Raw genomic sequence first — 16017 nt, 5'->3', positions numbered from 1 at the left:
TAGAATGCAACAGAATTTGAAAAGCGAGAGATTTTATGGTAAGTTAGAAAAGAGAACAAGGACTAATCCTACTAAGAATGATCATTATATCCCCACACAGCAACCTGACACTTGGCAGGAATTCAGAAAATATATATTGAATAAGTAAAGAAGTTTGAAGACAAGGCAATCTAAACTATACAATGTGTCATGTAGGCTGGAACATGAATGTAACACTTTCATAAACTTGATGAGGAGTTTTATATTCCACAGCTACATGGCAATTGCCCAGTTCTGATATGAATGAGAGAATTCTGACCAATATCGGAGACATCCCTGGGACAGCATCATCCCCTGCTGTTGGGGAATCATGGTCAATAATCTAAGAAAGACGAACAAGCATGAATACAGGTGTATGGAAATCCAAAACAATGTCTCAGCCATCAGTGTCCTACCTTGGAATCCTTAATGAATTTTAAGGATGGTATTGATAGACTGACTAAAGAGCTGGGGTGGTGGGGCAGGGAAAGAAACATGTCTGACATTCAGCATATACTTTTTTTTCTCTTTATCTTTCTGTTTCCTACCCTGCTTCCTTCTTGCTTCCCACCTCCCCCATTGCACCTACACAAGTAAAAGCAATATTTGATATTATACAATTTAAAAACAGTTTATTCTGAGAGTGATGTTTAAGTGAGTGCTACTTTAAAAAAGTATGGTCAAGCCTCTTTTGTTCTTGCCTAACTAAAGATAAGAAAAACATTCCATGCAATAAAAGTAGTTTAGTTTTCTCAAAGTTCTGGGAATGATATTTATCTAGAGACCAAATGTCACATCTTCAAACAGAGGCGTCATGCAGTTATGGTGTCATCATAGAATGCAGACCATCTGGGAAAGGGGGCCTTTGCCACACCCTTCTGGACCCTGCTGACAGGACTGCGAGTTACATTGGGTTGCTGTACACACACAGCTGCTGGCCGGGTGAATTTCTCAGTAGAGCTTTTCAATTAGTTGGCTCCTTCTAGCCCATTCCCCATAGAGGATGCAAAAGGGTAGCACCTGTTCATTTTGAGTGCTGACTGAGGAAAACAGGCTCTGAGAAAGTCCTCAGAGCATGTGGGGATGAAATAATGCAACCAGGAAGCTTAAGAGACAGTCTGACAATAGGAAATGTTTCCAGTGGCTCAAGATTTTGGACAGTTAAAGTCTACTAACTGAGAAAGGAAAGGAATAAAAGATGTGTGTAACTTTCAGTGCAGGGTTAACCCGACACACAAAATACTGATTCCTGTTGGGGCGGGAAGTGTAGGACTAATTCTGTGAGGTTGGTTTGAGTCATGTTAATTCTCTCTTCAATTATCTGTAGACAAGTGATTCATTCTACCAAAATTGAATTCAATTCATAATTCATGATTGGACATTTTATTTACCTTTATTTTCAACAAATTCTCCAGAAAAATTGCCATAATCTCAGAATTCTATTTTCTAATAAAACTGTCTAATCTCAACATATGCGGTTTTGTTTATTTAAAATAGATGTTAAACTTTTATAAGCACTTTAAAATAATTTCTGCTGACTCAAGTTTAACAAGTTTCTGTCTCTAGAGGATGATTTTAAAATACCTCCCAGAGACAGAACATCATGAAAGAAAACACTCATATGTCATTAATAAATAGCAAATATAACACCATTCTTTGAAGAAGGTGAGGATATTCTGTTACATTAAACTAGAGATTAGTCTGTTTGAGTCTCTTACACAAACCCAGTTTCTTTTTGGAATAAGCACATGTTCCCCACTTTCCTCCCATGTATCTGGATGCATATTTACCTTTGTTTTATATTTTAAGTCACAGTTTAAAAAATAGGGGTTCAGTATAGAAATATAACATAATATAGACAAGTTAAAAAAGAAAAATAAAAATACCTAAAATTCAGTCACCAAGGGAAAAAACAAATAAATTTGAGAAAACAGCTGTCTAGACTTCTCTCGATATCCAATCTAGGCATATTTATCTATATCTTATATGTGTTAAGGTATATAGATAGACGGATACAAAACCTGACAGAAACTTCATGATGATAAAGCATCTATATTGTACAGGCTATTTTCTAACCTACTTTAATTTCATTCAGTATTTTTGCATGTCTGTAGAATAGAACTACATTATTCATTTTGATATTTGAATCATAAACATGCTAATTTCACTACATTTTTACCGTTACTGGGTATTAATTTTTTTCTTCTAATCTGATGGGGAAAATATGATATTTTGTTGTTTAATTTTACTGCATTTATTTGATTTTTAGTCGAATTAGAAAATTTTCAAAGCGTTAGTGACTGTATTTACGTGCTTAGGAAATTACCTGTTCAAACTCAGTATTTCATCTTATTGAGTTGTTTACTTTTGTTTTTAATAATTTCTTATAACAATTTGTATATTATTGATATTGGCATTTTTATATCTTAATGTTATAAATGATAATCCCAGACTTTCATTCACTAGGTGCAAATAAATGCATATATATGTGTGTGAATGAATGTGAGCAATAGTATTTATTTATTATTTCCAGGAGTGAAATCCTTGCTCTAGGTCATATGCTTCTTTATGAAAGACTACCCAATATTTATTATGTTTTGCATACAGAATATACATTTTCTTAAAATTTTGGTGGGCAAGGAACAGTGTCTATTAACAAAGTAATTTGTTGTAGAATACTGTGTAGATACGAGACAAAGGGAAGAAAGAAAAAGAAAGAAATTGAGAGGAGTGAAAAGAAAAATACTACCTACAGGGATTTTTCCGAATTGGCTTGATACTTGAATTGTTATTGTCAACCAGGCAAAAGGCCTCTGAGTAGGTGTCTACCTTAGAATTGAAAAGGTTTATCACTTGTGACCAAATTTTTTTTGTTTTTGCAATAGTGAGCAAACTGTCAGTCCACAAATGTGTGTCATTATTTGCATCACAACAGACACAGGCTAAGCTTCAAGTGAAAGAAATGTCACTGCACAATGTTTAGTCCTGGAAAGACATTTTCAAACAGAATGATGTATAAAAGCAGAAGACTGATTCAATCATGTGATGAGAAATATCACCATCCAGCCACAGGCTCTCTCCTCATTTTCCCAAAGTTGTTTGGTCACAGTGTGATCAGAAACAGCAGAACAAGATGGAGGTGGTGATTCCTTGATCCCATAGTATAATGAGTGTCATCCCTGTGTAATGAATGCTAGATGGCTCCCTTACAACAGCATGACCAATATACCCAAACTGGTCTCACAATGCATTATTCTTTTCTGATAAGCATGGCCATCTCTGTCTCTATGGCTTTTTTTCCCCAAGTCTTCTATGGCTGACCAAAACCATTCTGATTGACATCCCATTTATTTAGAGATGGCAGGTTACTCTCTAGCCCCTCTGTCCTAGAAACCATTCTTCTTGTTCTTCTTTTTTGAAAAAGAAATGAATTTACATAGCTCTGCTCTAATCCGTTATTTAAAGTTCAATTCTCAGAGTACCATGTCATTTCCAAATTATTGTGTTATGCCTTGTTACCTCCCAGATATCACTTAAAATAAAATTTCTAAATTCTAAACCAAACCTTCATTATTAGTAGTAACAAAAATTCTAAAATTCTTGTTGGATGATACCAGAAAATAGTCATTATGACAATAATTGTTATATTTAACAACATATTTATATAATTAGCTAACTTGATCAGTACTTCATAGTTCTAGTAATAGCATACTAATAGTATAGTATGGTCATAGCACAAGGATTTTAAATAAGGTATATCCAAAGGGTGAAGAAGAAAATTATTTCTGCATAAAAACAATGAAATATATGTATATACAGTGATAAGACTGCAATTTTTCAGAGTCCATCAAAATTCAACAGCCTTTGAAACTTTTTATTATGTTACTTTAATTTATGCTTCTTGTTCAAATTATGTGGAAATTTGTTTTTGTTTTACAAATACTGGCTGATGCATCGTATGGTGACATGCTGGCATTTGAATATTTCCTTCTTTTCCTCCATTTTTCTAATGTAGACTACCCAGCAGCAAGTGGTCAAAAAGAAAACACCTAGACATAAAAGAGAATTCTAAGAAAGCAAAACCCTGTATCATCTATTTCTGAATAACTGAAGGTTGGCACATGTCCACATTTTCTGAATCATCTAGAGGGACTCGTTTGTCTTTGAGCACATTAAATCCAACTCTTTCAGATGATCTCCAGTTTTAAAGAAACTTGGACTCTACTGGTTAAATAAAAATTCAGGCTGATTTCTCAGTTCATATAATAAAAATAATGTGTGCTGTCCCAGGTTCAGGTGTTCTGAATTTTTTAAAATATGCAGTAAATTTGATAATTAACACTTGGATAAGTAAGCATGCAGGATATAGAACACACTTCAGGAAGAAAAAAAAAAAATACGTGTGGTGTTAGCAGAATGGGAAGGCTGCCCAGAACATGTCCCCTGCTATAAGATTAGTTTGGGAATTAGGGATTTACAGTGCTTACCCCCATCTAGAGAGGACTTGGCAATATTCCCTAAAACTGCAAAGATAAATTGGTGGGAGTGAAAGAAGTAAGTGAAGGCCAGAGGCTGCTGGAAAACAGGCTTTCCTGTCACTAAGCTGTGATACTGTAAGGAATTTTGAAACCAACCTAGGTTCTAGTGTGAGAAAAAAAGACAGTTTCTGTATTTTAACAGCAATGACAACTGACCAATTTGACCAATTCAGTCTTTGAGCAGTCAGCCTGAGAAACATAATGTAAAAGTCCATCTTGAGAGAGGAAATGGTGGTAGGGTCACCACTCAGTCAAAGAGCTTCACAGCTTATCTCCTGTCACAGTGTCTTGCATCCAGTGGAGTTTTGAGAATAAGACTGAATGATGATGATAAGGTTGAAGGCAATAATGAATGATGACAAAGGTGAGATTTGAAAATAATTAGAAGACTATTGCAGGCAGGAAGAATTCATAATTTTTTAAAAGTGAATATGTGAATGTAAGTGGGGCAGATATGAGACATTGGCAATGAACTTATATTCTTTTCAGAAAGAAATCCATCAGAATTTGCTATCATTCAAAAATAAAGTAAAACCAAAAAAAGACTGTAACATGGTGAAGTAGTTTCTAAAAGCTATTGCAAAAATAAAACATTTGAATTCCTAAGGGGAATTAATTATATTAAGCAAAATAAACTGGGATTTAAAGTTTGCCTGGAAATTCCCCTCACCTGGCCCTAGACACCACTTTTGGTTTCTTATTTTGCTCTCTGTTGTCCTCCTGTCCTCTACTATGAGAGGAAATTCCAATTTGAATGCAACGTTAATGGTCTTATTTTAAATATTTTAATGAGCAGATATATGTAATTTGCTATTGTTCCCCTTTATGTCTTCCTTCCTCCTTCTTTCCACTTTTTATTTCTCTTGCCTCATTCCTTCTTTCCCTCTCTTTCTTCTTCATCCCTTCCTCCTGTCTACTCACTTTCTTCTCTTTCTCTTCTCTTTCCCTCTCCCCACTGCCCATATCCTAGAAGAGGTTCAGCAGGAAACAGCTTGCATTTCCTCAAGTCAAAGACATTCATATTGTAGTACTTCTCTTGGAAACCTAAAAGAGAAGAACAAAACAAAACAAAAACACTCAAACTCTCAAGCTGTGCAGGTATAAATTTGATCCCAGCCTGCCAGACCTCTGCAGCTGGCTTTTCCACCAGTATTCGGAAGCATAGATTTTAGGCCATGATTACACAAATCCAGCCTTTTCCAGGTCTTTGTATTAGGCCTGTCCAGGGCTTCTTTGGCATTCAGTTTACGTGGACTTCAGCATTCAATGGAGTAATGAACTGAGTTGATTATAGGAGAAGGATGGAGAGTTCCAGACTCAATCAAAGCTGATGTTATATACATTTCACTACAGGTTATTTTAATTCTTAAACAAGAGAAACATGAATATACCAAAGATTATACCTTTAACAGTCAATTGTGATCAGTGGTGATTTCTAATTTAGGCCACCACCATAAAACTACATTACTCCTGACTAAAAAGGAAAATATTCATAGAAATCTTTCTATTAAACTTTCAAAAAGCATTTAATAGATTTTTCCTTCAATAGCATGTTGTATTTTTCAGTATAGGCAGACATAGGCTCTGTGTTTATTGCCTGACAATACAGAAATCTTCTTTACACTTCAGCTATAATAAAAAACAGGACTGGATTTGCATGACCATGGCAGAACGCCAGTGTTTTTAGATGTGAGCAAGGGAAAATCATGACAGCTGAAGTGCACCCCTCCACCCCTCCACTGAAAACTGGGCAAAAGGCACATCTGTGTGAAAATATCTATAAATTTTCACTTATGAGATGAATAAGTTCTGAGGAGCACATATATAGCATGGTGACTGTAGTTTATAACACTATATTGTATATTTGAAATTTGCTCAGAGAGGAGATCTTAAGTGGTCTTCCCCCCACCCCTCCCAAAAAAGAGAGAACTATGTGAGGTGATGGAGTTAATTATACATTAATTAACTTGATTGTGGGACTTATTTCACAAAGTATACATATATCAAATCATCACATTGTACACTTTTAAACATATTGCAGTTTTATTTGTCAAATATACTTCCATAAAGCTGGAAGAAAAATAAAAATCAGTCTCATCTTCAGACCTCACTCCTCTGTAGGGTTGCCAGATAAAAATATAGGATGCCCAGTTAAATTTGAATTTCCAATAAAACAACAAATAATTTTTAGTACATTATGCCATACTTATAATTTAAAATATTTGGTGTTTATTTGAAAATCAAATTTAAACTCAGAGTCTTGGATTTTTTTTTTCCTCTACTAAATCTGGCTATCCCATACTACAACATACCTCTCCCTCTCCCAGCTGTTCCCTTACCCTACTTTTGTCTTCTTTGCATTTATCAAACCATCTGTTATTACATTGCTCATTCATTTTTTACGGGGTCATTGTCTGTGTTCCAGCACTGAAATGTTAACTATACTGGAACTTGATCTCCTAGAACAGTGCTCAGCATATAATAGTTGCTCAATAATACTGAATTAATAAATGAAACATTTATCTAAAAAATCTGTTGCTCGTCCATCAGCTATGCAAATAATTCACATGGATAACTAAATCTACAATATTTGCTGTTTATCTTTACTTTTGCTGGTTGCTTCCCTAGTTAGGGTGAAAGCATTCAAAGATAATGGATGATGCTAATATTTGTTGACTACTTACTATGTATTTGCCCTCTAAGTTATGTACACTTAATACTCACAAAAAAATTATAAAATTGGTGTAATTTTTACTCTCAGTTTGGCCTCTGAAAAATGAAGCTTAGCAAATAATCATGTCCAAGTTCAAATAATCCAATTATTAATCAAGCAAGACTTGGAGACCTCATTTAAAACTGTCCATGGGGTAAATTATTTTCTTAGTACTTATTTTATGTTGTTATTCTCTTATAGTAGTGGAAACTTAAAAGACACATGAACAATATTGTTGCACTTTTTTCTTTTTATGAAAATGTGTTTTTACAATTCCTTGTCTAATATACTGGCAAAAAGTAAGAAAGAAAAATTACTAGCAAACAACTAACTTAAATCAATCTTTGCTAACAAATTAAAAGAAATTTAGTACTTCATTTCCCAAGGGTGAAATTACATGGCTTTTTAAATGAATTTTACTTTACTAATTGTAAGTAATTAAATATAGTATTAATACAATTTCACAAGAGTTTTCATTTTGGGTTTTACTAATGCAATTCTACATACATTCAGAGAAACTGAGAAGAGAGATCTGCAGTGTGTTTTCTTATGTTATTCAATATTCTACAGGCTTCCTTCCAAACCAAGCAACTAAAATGAAACACAGCTTCCCTTCCCAAGAGGGTTTCACTTGTTCCTTTTCTTGCCTCCATTCCCTTGACCCCCTTGCCTGTCTTCCTGTGCTTTTGACTTTCCTTCTCTTTTCTTCCACCCACAGGCACTTTTGAAATGGACTCAGACGAGAGGGTGAGATCAGAAAAATGCCTATAGAACCCTCTACGTGGATCTGGCAGGCATTCAACACAAACGCAATTAGAGGGCTTACCCTTGCGTGAAATATTTGCTTTCCTGATAGTCACCAACATTAAACTTTAGGAATGCTGGGGTGTAGTGTTTCTATGTCAGAGCTAGGATCCTCAACTTCTCTTTCCTCAAAATTTGTGTGTAGTATCAGAAAGCCCACCAAGCAATCAATAGGAAAGCATGAAGTTTATTAAAGTCTACTTGGGACAGCTGCATCTTCCACTGGTATCTTTGGCCAGGGTCTGAGAAGTTATAGTACACCAGCCAGAGGTACTGAAGAGCATTGTCCTTACATAAATATTAAATGCCCTTGGCAAGTACACCGTGCCCTGGGCTCAGAGCAGTGTGACGTCCTGAAGTTCACCTTCATTGGTAGACACAGGCAACTAAACAGGAAATTGCAGGATAATTGATAGAGGTGCTTGATCTTCCTTATACCTCTATATTGTAGAATTTCCACAAATTAAAGAAGACTAAATAGAATATTTGATTTGCTTTGGGCAAGGATGAAAATATTTCAAATGTACAAATTTGATCAATTCACTGATACTTAAGAGAAAAAAGAAAAAATATATATATGCAGACACATCCCATGTATTAGTTAAGTAAGTTCTGAAATCTGGAAAATATTAGTTTGTAAAGTTTTTTTTTTTTCTTTTACCCTAAGTCACTTAAAATTGTTGTGGTATTACAGTCATTGATTTCAGTCACCATATTTTACACTACATTGTATCCTTGGAAATTAGTCTTAAAAATAAGTGTTGTTCAATAAATATTAAAGTTTAATAATACAATACTAAGAAATATTATACATTGTTAAATTATATGTAGAGGTCTTTATCTTCTTCAAAACAGAGAATCAAATGAATAGACAAACACTAAAAGTACTATGAAAGAAAAGTAACGTTTATTGATGTTCAGGATGTGCTAGTTACACTACTAAGGATTTTGAAAGCATTAAGTCATTCAGTCTTTGGATAACCTTGAGAGGTAACAAACTATTTTATAGATGAGGAGACTGAGACTTAGAGAGTTTAAAGAATGTTGCCCAAGATTATACCTTGTAAGGGATATGCTTTAGCTTCCTGTAGCTGATGTAACAAATTATCACAAATCTGGTGGCTTAAAACAACAAAAATGTCTTCTCTCACAGTTCCAGAAGTCTGACCTAAGTACCACTTGGCTGAAATCGAGGTGTTCACAGGGCTGTTTTCCTTCCAGAGATTCTTCCAGAGAATCTCTCCCTTGACTCTTTCAGTTTCTGGTGGCTCCTAACATTCCTTGGCTTGTGGACACTGCGCTCCAGTCTTCAAGGCCAGCATCTTCAAATCTCTCATTATTCCATTTTCACAATACTTTCTAGTCTGTGTGTATGTATCTAATCTCCCTCTGCATCTCTTAGGAGGATGTTTGTGATGGCATTTAACACCCAGCCAGGTAATCCAATATAATTTCCTCATCTCAAGATTTTTAAATTTAATCAGTTCTGTAAAAAGTCTATGATATAAGGTAACATTCACAGGTTCCATTGATTAGGACCTGCTGTCTTTTAGGGGCCATCTTCCCTCCAACACAGCATTAGATCTAAGATTTGAACAGGCAGTCTGCCTCTAGTGCTGTTACACTATGACACTACATCTCCAATAGATAAGATTTATCTAGATAGAGAGGAAATGCAATAAATGAGAACCTTAGCAAAATGCTAGACTATCATAAAAAGCTGGCGAGAACTACTAGTGGTTTTATGGAAGGAAGAGACAAGGTGACACCAGCATTTTCAGGATGATTGATGTCCTGTGGTTTGAAGTGTGGTGTAAAATAGAGAGACCTGACATTGGAGTCTAACAGAACAGGTAGGAAACAATTGCAGTAATTTATGTAGAAAATTATAAGAGCCTGAGCTGGGGGTGATGGTGTAGGAAGTGGATAGTTTGGGCAGGAGATATGAAAGAAATGCAAAGACTTGTGACTAAGTAGATCAGAACCACAACACAGTTGGAAGAACTTTGCGTTCATTCAACAACATTTGTAAGTACTATCTATCTATATTTGGATCCAAATATGGAGAGTAAATCACAGTTCTTAACTTCAAAAAGTGGTATAAAAAATGAGAACAAATCAACAAATGATTAAAATAGAGTGTGATTAGGATGATCTCACAGGGTATGTGGGAAGACTGTAAAAGCACTGCTCGGAATGGGTGTGTACGTCAGGGAAGGTGTTTTATTTTGGGTTCTTCCCGAAGCAGGCCGAAGACAAAGATTCCAGTCCCAGTAGGCTATAAAGTCAGTAAACACAAGTAGGGGAATGGAGAATTGAGACAGGGAAGAGAGGGAGGCCAATAAAGCATTCATTTTCAAGCCAGTTGTCAGTGTGGGTAACTGGAACTGCATTCTGCTGGGACCCTTTGGGAGCCAATGTAGAAAAGATGCTATAGCATTATCCCACCTAGGACTGGGGTTGCTGGGAGATTTATACACCAAATCCCAATGAAAAAATTAGAAAATTAGGTTATTGTGGTTGTCATAGAGGCACCATAGTATCTGCCTGAAAACTAAATACTTATTTTTCACACATAAGTCTGACTTTAATAGCCTTTAAAATAATATTTCAGTAATGGTTAAATATTTTTATTTTCATATCACTAGGGAAGAAAGAGATTTATTAATACTGAGAATGCATCGGGACCCTTCAATCCAATAATCCTATATTGCTGTAATAGAGTCACTAATTCTCAGTATTAAGGGTATTTATTTTTGTTTCTGAACATGCCTTCTACGTAGGGCTACACTTGCCGTCTTCCATACTTCAGCCTTCTAGGTCTTACACGGAAATTGTGCAAATAAGGCAGCATAAATCTGAGTTAACATCTATTTCTCTTTTACTTCATTTCTTCAGAGCTTCTGTAGAAGTCTTTTTACCTTTTTTTTTAAAGGAGGGCTATTCCACAGTATGACAAACAAAAATTTAAACTAGATTTCTACAAAGAGCCATAGGAAGAAAAAATCTCATGGGCTTACAGAGATGGATCTTGTGCTCCACTTGCAGCAGCAAGTAAATCCCTCAGCACTTCCCTGCCTGAGCGCCTCCCTCCACCTATGGCTCTCCACTTCCTTAGACTGTGTGCATTTCAGTGACTTATCAAACTACTAGAGGGCTAGTCCATCAGGAATCTTATCACCTGCAGTTTTTATGGACTGTTCAGTAATAAAAATAAAGAGGAGTTTGAACTCCCTGACATGGAAACCTTCAAGAAGCCATGGAATGTGGTCACTGGTATTTCTGGTATCTTTTAAATGTCAAGAGAGCAGAATTTCTCTTGTCAGTTGTCACAGCAAGGCTAACAATTAAAGCCATCTGCTCTTCATTTCACTCCCCAAGGGCATCTTTCATTTTTCACCAACTTCCTGTTGTTGACAGCACAGTTCCTCCCAATTTCTCTCTGAAACTGTGAAGTCACCACCAGGCTCAGGCCATTCAGGGAACTGCTGGTGTGCTCCAGAATGTCCTGTGCCCCGGGAGCTGCAGCCTCCAGTAACTGGGACCCGCAGACTGCAGTAACTGGGACCCTGCAGCAGATCCAGTTCATGAAGAACACTGGCTCCTCCCCAAGCAATGCTGATGAGGGCAGTAGACGCACTTGTGCCAGGACCAGCAGCACAGCTGACACTGTGTTGGGGTGGGGAGGTTCTCATTTAAGAAAAAAATAGGAAGAAAGGAAAAGAATAGGTAAAGAGGGGGAAAGGAAGCCAAGAGGAGGTGGAGATAAGGAAGGAAATGAAGAAGGAAGATAGGGAAAAAGAATGGAACATAAAAGAAAATGGAGAAAACAGAAGAAAGCAAGGGAAGGAAGGGGAAAAAAGAAAAGCTAGTATGTTTGGGGTTTTTTTTTTTTTTCTTAATTCGGGATCATTGCTTTACTCTGTTGGTGTTAAAATACCTGTCCATCACAAATTTTTTATGCCTTTATTGTTGTTGTGTTTATCTTAAAAGAAGGATGGTGGCAAATGAAAGAGCAGAAAGTATATCAAACAAGTTTGTAGATTCCATAGACTCTGTAAGAAACCTTAAGGTGAACAGATTGCAGTGATTCAGACTAATAATTTTGCTGATTAATGTACCCAAGGGCTGTTCTTTTTTTGTTGTTATTGTGAGAGTGCCATGAAACAATAAGAAATGTAATCCCGATGCTAAGAAAACCACCTTATAGTTTGGGGGATAGATTTTTCTGTCTGATATCCAAGGCCATCAGATATCATATACTTATAAATGTTGTGAATTCATAATGCATGTTTGAATGAGTTTATGGATCAACCCAGTTCAGACAAAAGCAAAGTTTCCAGAAATTCTGTCAGCCTGAAGATCATGTATAAGCTAGGGAAATACACAGTTGTCATCATTTCAAGCAGAAATTTTAAAATACCTAGTTAGACTTGTTAATAAGCTTTTCAGTTTCATATGCACTTTTCTAACTAAAGCAAATAAACAACTTACAAGGAATAATTCTCTTTGGCGCTCTCTCATGGGATACTTTCACTGATTTCTTCTCCGTGTTCCCTTCTAATGGGGCCCTCAGTACTCTGCCTTTCCCTGACTCCTTTGGCAACCGTCACTCTTTCAAAATGAGTCCTGTCTTCCAGCCTCTACCTGGTCCCAGGACAGTGCATGCATCCTAAACCTGCTAGACTAAAAACCTGCAGGCTGATCCCACAGCTCCCCTCTCTCCTTACTCTGCCAGTGTGAGCTGCAGTCATCCTGCCACCTATGAACTTTTCCAAGCAAAGGTCAAAATCTGCCTCTACAGTCCACAAGAAGGAAGCCAGCTCCTCCAAGGTCCTGCTCCATAGCAAGCCCACGTGCATTAGCAGCTCAGCAAGCAGGCAGTCAGGAAATAAAATGCCAGGAATTCTCCTTCTATGATATTCCCACTTTGCTTCAGTACAGTGTTCTTTTCCCCAGAATCTCTTCATATAATTTGGTCAAGGCTCTCTAAGTTACTGCCATTCAGGCATGATGGAGATGGATAGCTAAACAACCAGACTGCCTCACTGTTGGTCTGGTGGGGATGTGTCTGTCACTGTCTTTGAAGTATTTGGGCACTTACTACACATTCACCCTTAGTTTAGTTCTGTCTCTACCTCTACCTCTAACCTCTACCTTTCTTTCTCTCTCTCTCTCTCTCTGATGCACTCTGTCTTCTCATTCTGTGGCAACCTTGAAAACTGTATGTTTAAGATGGCAACACTTCAAGATAGAAGAAGCCTGGAGTCACTGCTTAGAGGAGAGCTGCCAAAAAGAACTTCCCAAGCCACATCAAACTGTGAAATGAGCAAGAAATAAACCTTTATTGTATTAAGCTACTGAGATTGGGGGATTTGTTTGTTATTGCAGCATGGCCTAGTCTATCGTGTCTATTCCAAAAATTGACACCTGAAGTAGAGCACTGATGTAACAAACCTAAAATACAGGGCACTGACTTCGCTCACAGGTAGAATAAGCAAAGGAACTGATATGAGGGGCTTAGCAGTTGACAATCTATGTTGCACAGTGACAAAATATTTGGATAAGCTGTCTCGTGCAATAACTTGAGAGGCAGACCATGTGCCTGCTGAGTGAAAAGCTCTAGGGGGATAGCCTGGAAAATACCATGTTATTGTGTTTTGACTATTATTGGCTGTGCTTAACAAGTTATTACAGGAAAAGGATGAATTTAGAAAAGAATTGTCTAGTTTGTAAGTGATTATCTCAGGGAAAAGAACTTGAGACATTGCAAGTTTGAAGAAATCTAGCTGCTTCTAAACCTGAAGGGGTGGAAAGTGGGTTTTTTGGATGCTATTAGCAATAATGGTCCAGTAAAAAAACTTCTCAATTGAATAAAGAAAACCTAGGAAAAGATGAGATTAAGGGTATGTTCTCCTCATTTGTTTTGTTTCCAGATAGGCTGAAGTAGCTGTCCCTAAGTCAAAAGAGAGAGGCTTGAAGACAAAAAAGCACAGAAATGAGCTAAATAACTTGTCTTTTAATTTCGAGGGACTACACTGAGAGGTACCATCTCTAAACCCTGTAACAGAATGGTTTATTACTTGAGATGATACTTAATTTCATGTGTCAATTTGACTAGGCCATAGTGCTCAGGTATTCAATCAAAAACATTTTTCTAAATGTTTCTGTAATGGTGTTTTTTTAAATGAGATTAGCTTTTAAATCAGTGGATTTTGAGTTAAAAAGATTACCCTTCATAATGTGGGTGAACCTCATTCAACTAGTTGAAGGTCTTACTAGAACAAAGATTGACCTCCCCTGAGCAAGGAAGAATTCTGTCAGCAGACTGTCTTTGGACTCAAACTGAACTCTTCCCTAAGTCTCCAGCCTTTTGGACTCCCGCATCAGATTTCAAACTAACCAAACCTCCACAATCATGTGAGCCAATTCCTTAAAATAAATCTTTCTCTTGAAATATATGCATATCCCTTATTGGTACTAATACACCTGAATATTGCGAACTTTCTACTGGATTTAATAACTGGGTAGTACTTTGAGTTGTCCCTCTTAAAAAGGGTCAATATATGTTCTAGGTATGGGAGGGAGCGTGAAAGTGTTATTTGGTCATCTGAAGGGGGAGCTTTGACAAAAGCTAACTAAACATGCACTGATCCCATTTCTCCTTCAGGGAACACAGGAAGGCTACATTTCCGAGCCTCCCTTCCAGGTATATTGGGGCTATATGACAATTCTGGCCAATGGGATAGGAACACTGAAGAAAAAAGGCATTAACAAAAATATTTAAATCATATTTATTCTTTCAGTCCAAAATAACTACTGTTAATATTTTTCATATGACCTTCTATTACTATGTGCTTGCATATATATGTATATGTACTGTATAAAGTATATACCATAGTATATATGTATACTGTACATACATAGGTTTATGTACATATGCACATAATTATGAGAAAATCTTGTTTGGGGGAGTTTGTACAGCACACATATATACTATGGTATATACTATATATAGTGCATATACATACATATGCAAGCACATAATAATAGAGGGTCATATGAAAAATATTAACAGTAATTATTTTAGACTGCAAGAATAAATATGATTTAAGTATTTTTGTTAATGTCTTTTTTCTTCAGTGTGAATTTGTCTTTTGCAATTTAAAAAGAAAAATATGATTTATCAAAATCAATCAAAGCAATTATCTTTCATGTTTGAGATCCTCACTTCATTCCACCATGTAACAACTCAGTCATTTTCATCTTCCACTGTCTTCCATTAGCACAATTCAATGACTATTTTCCATATCAGGACACTGTATTAAGATAGGCCAGGATTTGTTAGGGTAACAAAATAAACGCAGGTCTCAGTGGTTTAACATGACAAAGTTTCATGTCTCACTTAGGTCACCTCCAATTCAAGCCTTTGGTCATTATTCTTTACGTGGTGACTCTAGCATCCATCTCCTTCCTTCTGGTTACATCACTAGCTTACCTACATGGCCCCAAAGTCCCCCCAAACAAGAGTAAGAAAGAACATGTATGGAGTTTTATGACCAGGGCAGAAAGAAATGTACATACATAGGTTTGTGTGCACATGTAACATATAATTATGAGAAAATTTTGTTTGGGGGAGTTTGTAACATAAACAAGTATTTCCAAGTTAAAAAATATTCCTAATAAATGAATTTTGCACTTCTCACTTATTTCCAGACTTCTTTTATGAACACAGGCTTTTAAAAACTACAAATGGAAAACTTTGTGCTATTAGATCTTTATAGTGTATTCTATTCTATGACTTGACAGATTCTTACCAAAAAAAATCATATTTTCTTGCTGGCTGGCCTTTAAACTGAGAAATAAAATTTTATTTGAACATCTATCTATAATAGAATTTTAAATATTATACACACTATTTTCTCCTTTGTTCTTTTCGCATAT

At 36.2% G+C, this 16017-nt stretch overlaps 2 long non-coding RNA genes across 2 annotated transcripts in view; one reads left to right on the top strand and one right to left on the bottom strand.

Moving 5' to 3' along the window:
• The window catches only part of LOC116658274, a 182016-nt gene that overhangs the window by 20560 nt on the left and 145439 nt on the right, over positions 1-16017 (top strand). The gene's annotated exons all lie outside the window — the stretch shown is intronic.
• The window catches only part of LOC116658276, a 39130-nt gene continuing 28387 nt past the window's right edge, over positions 5275-16017 (bottom strand). Inside the window, exon 3 of the long non-coding RNA XR_004313583.1 lies at positions 5275-5600. This is a non-coding gene — a long non-coding RNA (uncharacterized LOC116658276). The remainder of the gene's footprint in view (positions 5601-16017) is intronic.

This window comes from Camelus ferus, chromosome 2 (genome assembly GCF_009834535.1).
Source record: "Camelus ferus isolate YT-003-E chromosome 2, BCGSAC_Cfer_1.0, whole genome shotgun sequence".
In the NCBI taxonomy this organism is placed as follows: domain Eukaryota; kingdom Metazoa; phylum Chordata; class Mammalia; order Artiodactyla; family Camelidae; genus Camelus; species Camelus ferus.
This window is presented reverse-complemented; position numbering and strand designations above follow the sequence as displayed.